This window comes from Lemur catta, chromosome 1 (genome assembly GCF_020740605.2).
Source record: "Lemur catta isolate mLemCat1 chromosome 1, mLemCat1.pri, whole genome shotgun sequence".
NCBI classification, from domain to species: Eukaryota; Metazoa; Chordata; class Mammalia; order Primates; family Lemuridae; genus Lemur; species Lemur catta.
The window spans coordinates 207,163,937-207,172,149 of record NC_059128.1 but is presented as its reverse complement, the minus strand read 5'-3'; the positions used below and the strand labels follow the sequence as shown (position 1 = coordinate 207,172,149).

The window sequence follows — 8,213 nt, the reverse complement described above, 5'->3', positions numbered from 1 at the left end:
GGGGACAGTGTAATCACTAGGACAATTCTTAATACAAAGAGAGTGGGAACGTGAGTCTGAAGAGGGGAAATATCAAAGGTACTCTTTATCAAGAGTGAAACTTTGAAATCCATCTATTTAACATTAATCACTATTCTTTTAGTTAAGCTGTTGTCATCTCTAACTTCCCCTGAGTAGAAAATAATCTACACTTCCAACTAAGTTATTCATGGTCCAATTTGTTCTCAGAATACTATAATAGGCTTTGTGAAGATAAGTTTTATAATAGGGATTTAACATAGTGAGAAGCCAAGACACAGAGGCCTTCAAACACAAAGAGTATATATGTATATAAACTGCTCAGTCTTCTCCCCCTCTTCTTCCACCCTCCCTATCCCCATTCCCAAAAGGATATTCACTCCTACTCAAAATCTAATTTTTACAAAGGATTCAGATGAAATGGCACACCAACAACTTCACAGTACAATTGGTTTAGCCACTGCAGTGTTGCTTTTGGAGCCATTTTCAACAGAGCTGGGGAAAAAGGGGAAATTTTGAGTAAAGTACCACTGGAAGAAGGAATGCTGTGAAGGGTTTTAAGAAAGAGAAACATTTATAATCTTCCCTCTTGGCAGTTCTGTCTTCTTGATGACCGCATTTACATACTGAGCTCATAGGCTATATAACTCTACTTTCCTAGGGAAAATAAAAGTTTCAGGGTGGCATTCTGAAAAAAAAAAAAAAAGAAAAAGAAAGAATCACTGATGATTTATATACATCATTTTTATTTTCCAAGCTTTTGATATTTTGAACTGTCGAAAATACATGAAATTATTCAGACACTATAAATTCATTTTTTTATTTTTTCCCTATAGCTATATAAAATGCAACTTTCCACATTTACATTTTTTCTCTCATTTATACCCAGATGAGTGTATTGGCTATTTGTTTTACAAATTAATAAACTACTTGGAATGCAAAAAGTTTATCTTTATTCCAGACTGTTGGTTTTTTTTTTAATGTTCCTAATTTTTCCATTTTAAACATTTCAAAACATACACAGAAAATTTAAGTATTTAAAATACTAGAAACTCTTTACCTATTAATGAATTTTAATAACTAGCTTCCTTTTTCTGTACATATTACATTCCTGCTGTACTTATTTTGTCTCAAGTATGCCTATCTTATTTGAATATTTGTAACAAAGTATTAGAAAGAATAAAGATGTGTGACTTATTTATATTCAAAACTTTGATTACAAACCCTAGAAATTACAGGAATTCTGTAACAGATACACATTTTTAACTTTTTTAAACAAAGATTTTAAAAAATTGTTTTGTAATGTGTTTTTAATGATTTCTAGCACTCACACCTCCTTACTTGCTTTCTAAACTGTTTATACTGTCCCCAATAACACTCAGTGGAAAGCTGTCATTCCTGGCTAAATCCTTACTTAGGGTGGATGCTATGCCTCCGTGAGACAGGGTCAGGGGGTCAAAATCGATTTTGAAGGCCACCTGGAGAGTCCAGGCCATGAACTGACTCAAAAAATTTATATCAGAGCCAGAATGGTCCACCTCCCAGGGTCAGATCTGGCCTGACACTCCAACTGCAGGCTGGGGCATGCTAGACCGAGCTCAGAGAGAGGCCAGAGTTGTTGACCCTGCTAGCTGACCTCTTCAAACTTCAGGAGAATTTTTTTGGCAGTTACCACGGTGACTGGGTACTCTAAAAGCTTATCCTTCTTACTGAATGGAGGGAAAAAAATTAGGAAAAAAATATGTTAAAACCTACCTTGCAGAGATGCCTATCATGGTTAAAGTAAAAAAAAAAAAAAAATGAAAAAAATGGGGGAGGTGGCTACAGTCCTAAATTGTCTATACTTTTGATATTAATTTCCACTGCTTTCCAAAAAAATAGAATCTTCAAGGTCTTTCAAACTGTAAAATATGACATTTGGAGCAGATAATACTTTTTTTTCTTTTTTCTTTCTTTCTTTTTTGGCCAATAGCTGGCAACAATATGAACAATGCATCAAAATACTTTTTAAACAATGCAATTTACTTGTAAATTCTCATATCTCTCTGCTTTTCATTGAGAATAATCAGTTTTGAAATAAGATCCATTATAAATGCTAGTCTATTAGGGGTAAATACTGTAAATAGTCATTTTTGTTTCAAAAACATGCTCGAGATTCTTTTTCCCTGAGAGAAGCATCCATTTTTGCTTGACATGAAATAATAAAATTAGGAGAAAAGCAAGGGGCTATTATTAGCACATATTTTATGTTTCACCAAATGACAATAAAAATAATGTATACATTAAAAACAGTAACCTAAAAGTACTGTAAAATACGTAATATAACAAAAGTACATTAGGAAGAAAAAAATGCAGTGTGTACTTTATTTTAGAACAATGAACATTAAAGCTAAAAAAGCCATAGAATATCTTCCCGTGTTGATATCAAATGCTATCTTGTCTTAAAGTCCTACAACAATAGGAATACTTAGAGATTAAAATTTAATTCCCTATGGGGCAAACCTACGCACATTATAAAACTTTATTAGTTGATTTTTTTTGTGACAGATTGTAATACAAAATACTTCAAAATGGTTCCTATGTGTGGCTTGAAATGAGGTAAAAATCATAATAATTTAGAAGTATAATATTCTTTAATCATAATAATGCTTGCTTTTAAAAATACCTGACTTCTATACAATGACTTTTTGTAAAATTAAATCATTGACTTTCATTGCTGTTACAACTTTCAACCTCCTCTAATTTTCTCATCTACTTCTTACATAATCCAGGTCCTAGAAGTTTTGAAAGGGCCTCCTCTACCATATGGGTGTTGGGTGTGTATATGTGTGTGTGCACGTGTGTGCATGCAAAAATGATCAAGCATTTGTGAGGGTGGATTTGCATTTTATTAATAAAAAGCAGTGGGTATATAACAAGACAATGTCTTTGATCTAAATATCATTTTTCATCTTGACTCTAAGCCAAGAAAAAAATGATAAATTACACAAATTTAGTAACTGACACTCCAAAAATGAATACAAATAGTTCAGAAGAATGTTTTAACCTAATCTGTTTGTATTGCTGTGACCTATTTTGACCACTAAGTTCCTAGAATGGAATGGGCATAAAACCAAGTATTTGTTAATCTTAATTTTTAAAAAACAAAATATAATTCAAGAATCATTTCCTTTCTCCTCTTGTACTCAAAATAGACCCTGAAAGGGAAGGTCAAGACAGTTTGAGATGATGTTGGCATGTGATCCAATTGCACTGTGTTAAAACATAGGTCTTTCAGTTAGATAGTGTGGTTATGGACATTTTGACGTGGGCAACCAGGTTAGTGAGTCACTCAAACTATGATGCCAGCTCATTGTCTGTGATGACTGTCCTTCCCAGCTGGGAACTTTTGGAAAGCTTCCTTAAAGACCCAATGGCTGGCAAAGCATGAGGAACTATCCCTAAACAGAAAATGAGGTTCTCCTTGGGTTTTGAAAACAGATGACAGAAGTCTTAGAATGAGGCAAGCCAGGTCAGAATCTCCTAAATCACGAGTCTTATCTTGAATGAAACTTTATTTCTAAGGTGGATCTGAAAAGGAAAAAAAAAAGTTAAAGTGTAAGACAATGGTTCATTTGTACAAAAGAAAACAAAGGCAAGTCTCTTAGTTTAGCTTCCTCTAGTCAAATTTAGGATCTCTCCCCCAAAAGATCAAAATAATTTTTCAATCTTTTGTATAAACTTTTACTAAAAGGACTATGAAATAAAAAGGCATTTTATTCAGTAACTCATGGACCTGGATCTCCTCTTAGGTTGAAAATTCACAAATATGTTACAAAACCACAGAATTTGGGGACTGAGAGGGATCTAAGAGATATTTTACATATGCAAAATCTGAAGCCAAGGAGTATGAACTGCCTTACCTGCATACCATTAATTAGATGCCTCAACTAGAACCTAGATTCTGCTTGGCATTTCTAGCCTAGTATCTTCTCCACTACAGTATGTGGCCTCTTCGCTAGGGTAGAGAATATTAGAAGCCCAGACCAGTAGACACATTCAAAGACTTAGAAATAGATCATTCTAGTACCATGATATAAAATGATGGTAAAACTCATTGAAGTTACACTTCCAGAAAGCAACTTTAGGTATCCCACAAGCAGAAATTCCACAAAATTATGTAGTGAAACAATAAAATAATTTGTGCTATAGAAGGCTTCAAATTCGTCAGAAATTTATGTTTTGCAGTAAAAGGCATCTGGATATTATTTCTCCAGCTAATTATTTTTATTGATTTGCTGTGGCTAACAAGCACCAGTTGATTTTCTATTAGTAAGTACAGAGTCAACACTCTGCCAGGTTTGTAATTAAATAATGAGAAGCAGGTCTTTTGGTGTTAGTCTGTCTTTGCTGCCAGTGGTATGAAAGTCTGTCCACATAACCATGAACTACATAAGACAGGATGTCTATCGGTCCAGAGAGGGCTTAATCTGGTCTTTCTTTAATATTTCCCTAATTCACTTCATGTTTACCTTATATCTATAAGGATCAGTGGGTCCTAAAAATGAAGTAAAAAGAAGCCTGTAGAAAAAGGTACGATTAATTGCTGACACCCCAAACTGCCACTTATCAACTGCATTCAGCTGTAACATTTACTCTATGTAGTATATTCCCAGTGCTGTCTCAAAGTTCCCCCTTCTGACTTGTCATGGCAATTGGGAAAAGATCATGATTTAATTCTGAAAATTTGTCTTGAGGCCCCAAAGGAGAAAAGAGGGATAAGAATTGAAGGGAGAAGGAAAAATACTAGGTATGCTGAGGTACCAATCAATAGCTTTATAGGGAACGAGGCCTATGTTTAGAAAGATAGTTATATGTGATTAAGAGGTGAAAGCAATAGTGGTCAGGTAGTCCTCAACTCTCATTTAGAATTTCAAAGAAATGCTATATCCTTTCCATAGATTCAAGTGGGTATTAGTGCAGGGAGGCAGTTTTTGGTGCTAATTACATGTTAAATTTTTGGAGTAGAAAATGAAAAACTACTTTGAGGTTGGGTGTGAAGAGCATTTGCTTGGCAACACTCAGGCAAGGCTGACGCTGAGGTCCAGCTACCTGGGTTGTACATGTGCGTGTATTTTTCTGTTTCTGAAAACATTTTTGTTGTCTTTCCTTGGCCTGGCAGCAGACTACTCCACCCAAAGGAGAAAGAGGTGTTAAGGGAAGCTTCCTGGTAGAAGGAAACTTTCAGACATACAAATATTTTTCATGTTAGAATCAAGGATGAGAAGTCAGTGGGCTGAGCAGAGAGAAGAGAGTGAAGAATTGAGCTTAAAGAATGAGAACCCACCCTCGGGTTTGTACTCCAGCTCCCCCTGAGCACGGCTGTGCTGCAGGGGCAATGCCGACACAGGAGGAGCTGGTGGCCTCACCCGCTGCGTGGCCGGCTTCAGACTTTCCCAGCGCCGTTCCCTCGGCACTCCATTCTAGGCACTGGCCACAGGACCGAGGTTAGAAGGGCACAGCCTGGGGCCACTTGACCAGTGGCTGCCTGCTGCCAAAACACTGCCGCTTCAAAAGAGGCCCACCTTTTTGGCATCCTTCAGAGCTCCCTTAGGACATTGTTAAAGACAGAAACGTTGAAATTGAATTTTAATCATGGTCAGAAAAGAAGGGTGAGGAACCACAGCTGCTCCAGAGCAGCTGCCCCAGTGGCCCTGGCCGAAGGACAGGCCTGCTTCTTGGCCACCATACCACCAGTTCAACAAGAGGAAGGGAAGAGAAGGGACAGAAAGGTTTCAACTTTGAGGGCCCTGGTCCTGGACATTTGAGAGTCATCCACATCTGCAAACAGAAAAAAAAAAAAAGCAAACAAAACAAAATGAAAAATGTATGACTTCAGGGTCTCCATCCCAGATTGCGCAAGTGAATTGTGGGTCCGAGAACATAAACTTTTGTGAAGGATGAGGGATGTGGGGGTAGGTGGGCAGAATATTGAGGACCCCCTACTTCTTACATAATCACCCATCAGGGAGAGCACAGGCAGGTAGAAGGAACCAGTTTCTCCTCTGGATCCACGCTGGGGTGACTGCAGTCAGATTAATGCTCCTTTTCCTTCTTCTGCTTGCCTGGACCACATCTAAATGAGAAGCAAGCCACAGGAGAATGCTCTCCCACCACCAGTCAGTTTCCTAATCCTAAAACTCAAGTGCCTGAGAGTGAAACTTCACAAAAAGTTATTGCCAGCAACAAATTCAGGCTGACAAATTGTCGATAATCATGGCTTCGACATGCTGGATGGCTTTCAGGCAATAAATGAGCAGATGCAAGAAGGGCTGCCCACTGGGTGGGCAGGATACAGGCCACAGCCTAGGCTGCAGTTTTCCGGCAGTGCCCCCTACAAGGGAATGCGTTCAGCGTGGGAACTGCAGGGTGCCAGCCTGCCTGCTCTAGTTCTTGCTCCCTTTCTCCCCCCTCGCTCACACAAACCGCATGGAGGAGCTTCTCTCTTCCCTCTCCTCCAATTAACCCTTCTGGGTGCACATGTCTCTGGTCTCAAGCACCCTTGATTTACAGTCATGTCACCCAGATTTTCTTTTATTTGAAATCCTGGGCCCTTGGAATGTGTTGAACATCTAGTTACTTCTGTATGACTCTCTGTATCCTGTGGCAGAAAATTATCTGGAATTAACACTCAAGATAAAAATAGTATTTTTACCTGTGGATGCATTTGAAGAATGCACGCCTGTTAAATCATTTAAGAACTTAAGATAAATCTGAAAAAGATCTCTCAACGTGTTTGCACATTAGCACTTCTATAATCACCCCCCACTGTCCATTAACACACACACACACACACACACACACACGCACACGCACACGCACACGCACACGCACACACAGTCACAAGAGTGCCCTTTGATTTGTCTTTCCCGTTTTAGACTCACTCTGTGTTTTAAATTTAGGAGCAATTTTAAACACATACATTGATCTAATTATGCATTTACTATGCAAGATACAATTTCTTGCATGGTTTACAAATCCAGTTACCCAATCACAAGGCTTTAAATTAAATTATCAATCACAGCCCTCTTAGGAAGTTGATTTAGCTACAAAAGTTTGGGTTCAAAATTTAATTCACTCTTCCACTTTCTCCAACTTGAATTTTGATTTCTGCATTTAAATACAACACAGCACCTGAATTAAAGGTCTTCTTGTTAAACTGGAGGCTTTTCTCATTTCTATGAACCCTATAAATGAACTGCATTGTCACATAATCAATAGGAAAAACTCAGCTGTCACAGATCCTAAGCAACCCTTTGCCACAGAAATAACACGATCTGGCATTTCTGAGTTTGAAAATATACTGTTTGGATGACATGAAACCAGAACTACCCAGAAGGCTTTAACTATAGTGGTCTCTAAGAACCGCTGAGGACTGACCTGCTGAGAATGACTAAGATACTTCCAATGAGCCTTTCTCCTGGTTAGAGATCAGGTGTTGCCTTTTTTCTTCCATAAACAAGTAGTGTAAGAGCCAGTCTATTGGTATCTGGGATTCAAAGCTGTTTCTAAGCTCCCCTAAGTTTGTTTGCTGTCATAGGGTTTATAACAGAATTTCAAATTAGGTGTTTTCTCCCCCAAACTAATGAAAAATGCTGGCTTGGATTTCAGAGTTGAAATCTGAAACTAAATGCCCAGCAATTTCAAAACCTGTCCGTTGAAGCTTCAGATCATCCCCATGAACATGATCAGGATTTCTGCAGTATATTAATCCTTCAGCTCAAAGGTAACTGAATGACACCTGATCATAAATAATATGAACCCATAAAATGACAGCAAGCCATTTCTCTGCCTCAATGTCACCATTTCTTGTACTCTCAGCCTTGTCTCTACCATCTGCCACACACAAATGCTGCCGTATCACATGGGAGCAAGAGGAAGATGTATTCATATCTGTATCTCCACTTACCTATGATATACTACTCTGCCATTCTTAACAACTTGTTTCACCGAAGACATTTTTTAAAAAGTGTTACTGGGTGGATTTATCTTGAAGTTTACCCCACTTGGCAGATTAGATTATATAACAAACATCTTAATTTATCTCAGAAGAATCTCTCTAAGAAGACTCATGACCTTGGCATATTATGAATCATTTATACACCAAAGGTAAAAATATTCTCTGATTCATGAGTTTGCTCTGTCAGAGAGTCAAT

The 8,213-nt window shown here is 37.8% G+C and overlaps 1 long non-coding RNA gene across 1 annotated transcript in view; it reads right to left on the bottom strand.

Moving 5' to 3' along the window:
• Positions 1 to 997: 997 nt before the first annotated feature.
• The window catches only part of LOC123630303, a 40,528-nt gene continuing 33,312 nt past the window's right edge, over positions 998 to 8,213 (bottom strand). The window contains exon 3 of the long non-coding RNA XR_006732643.1: positions 998 to 3,588. This is a non-coding gene — a long non-coding RNA (uncharacterized LOC123630303). The remainder of the gene's footprint in view (positions 3,589 to 8,213) is intronic.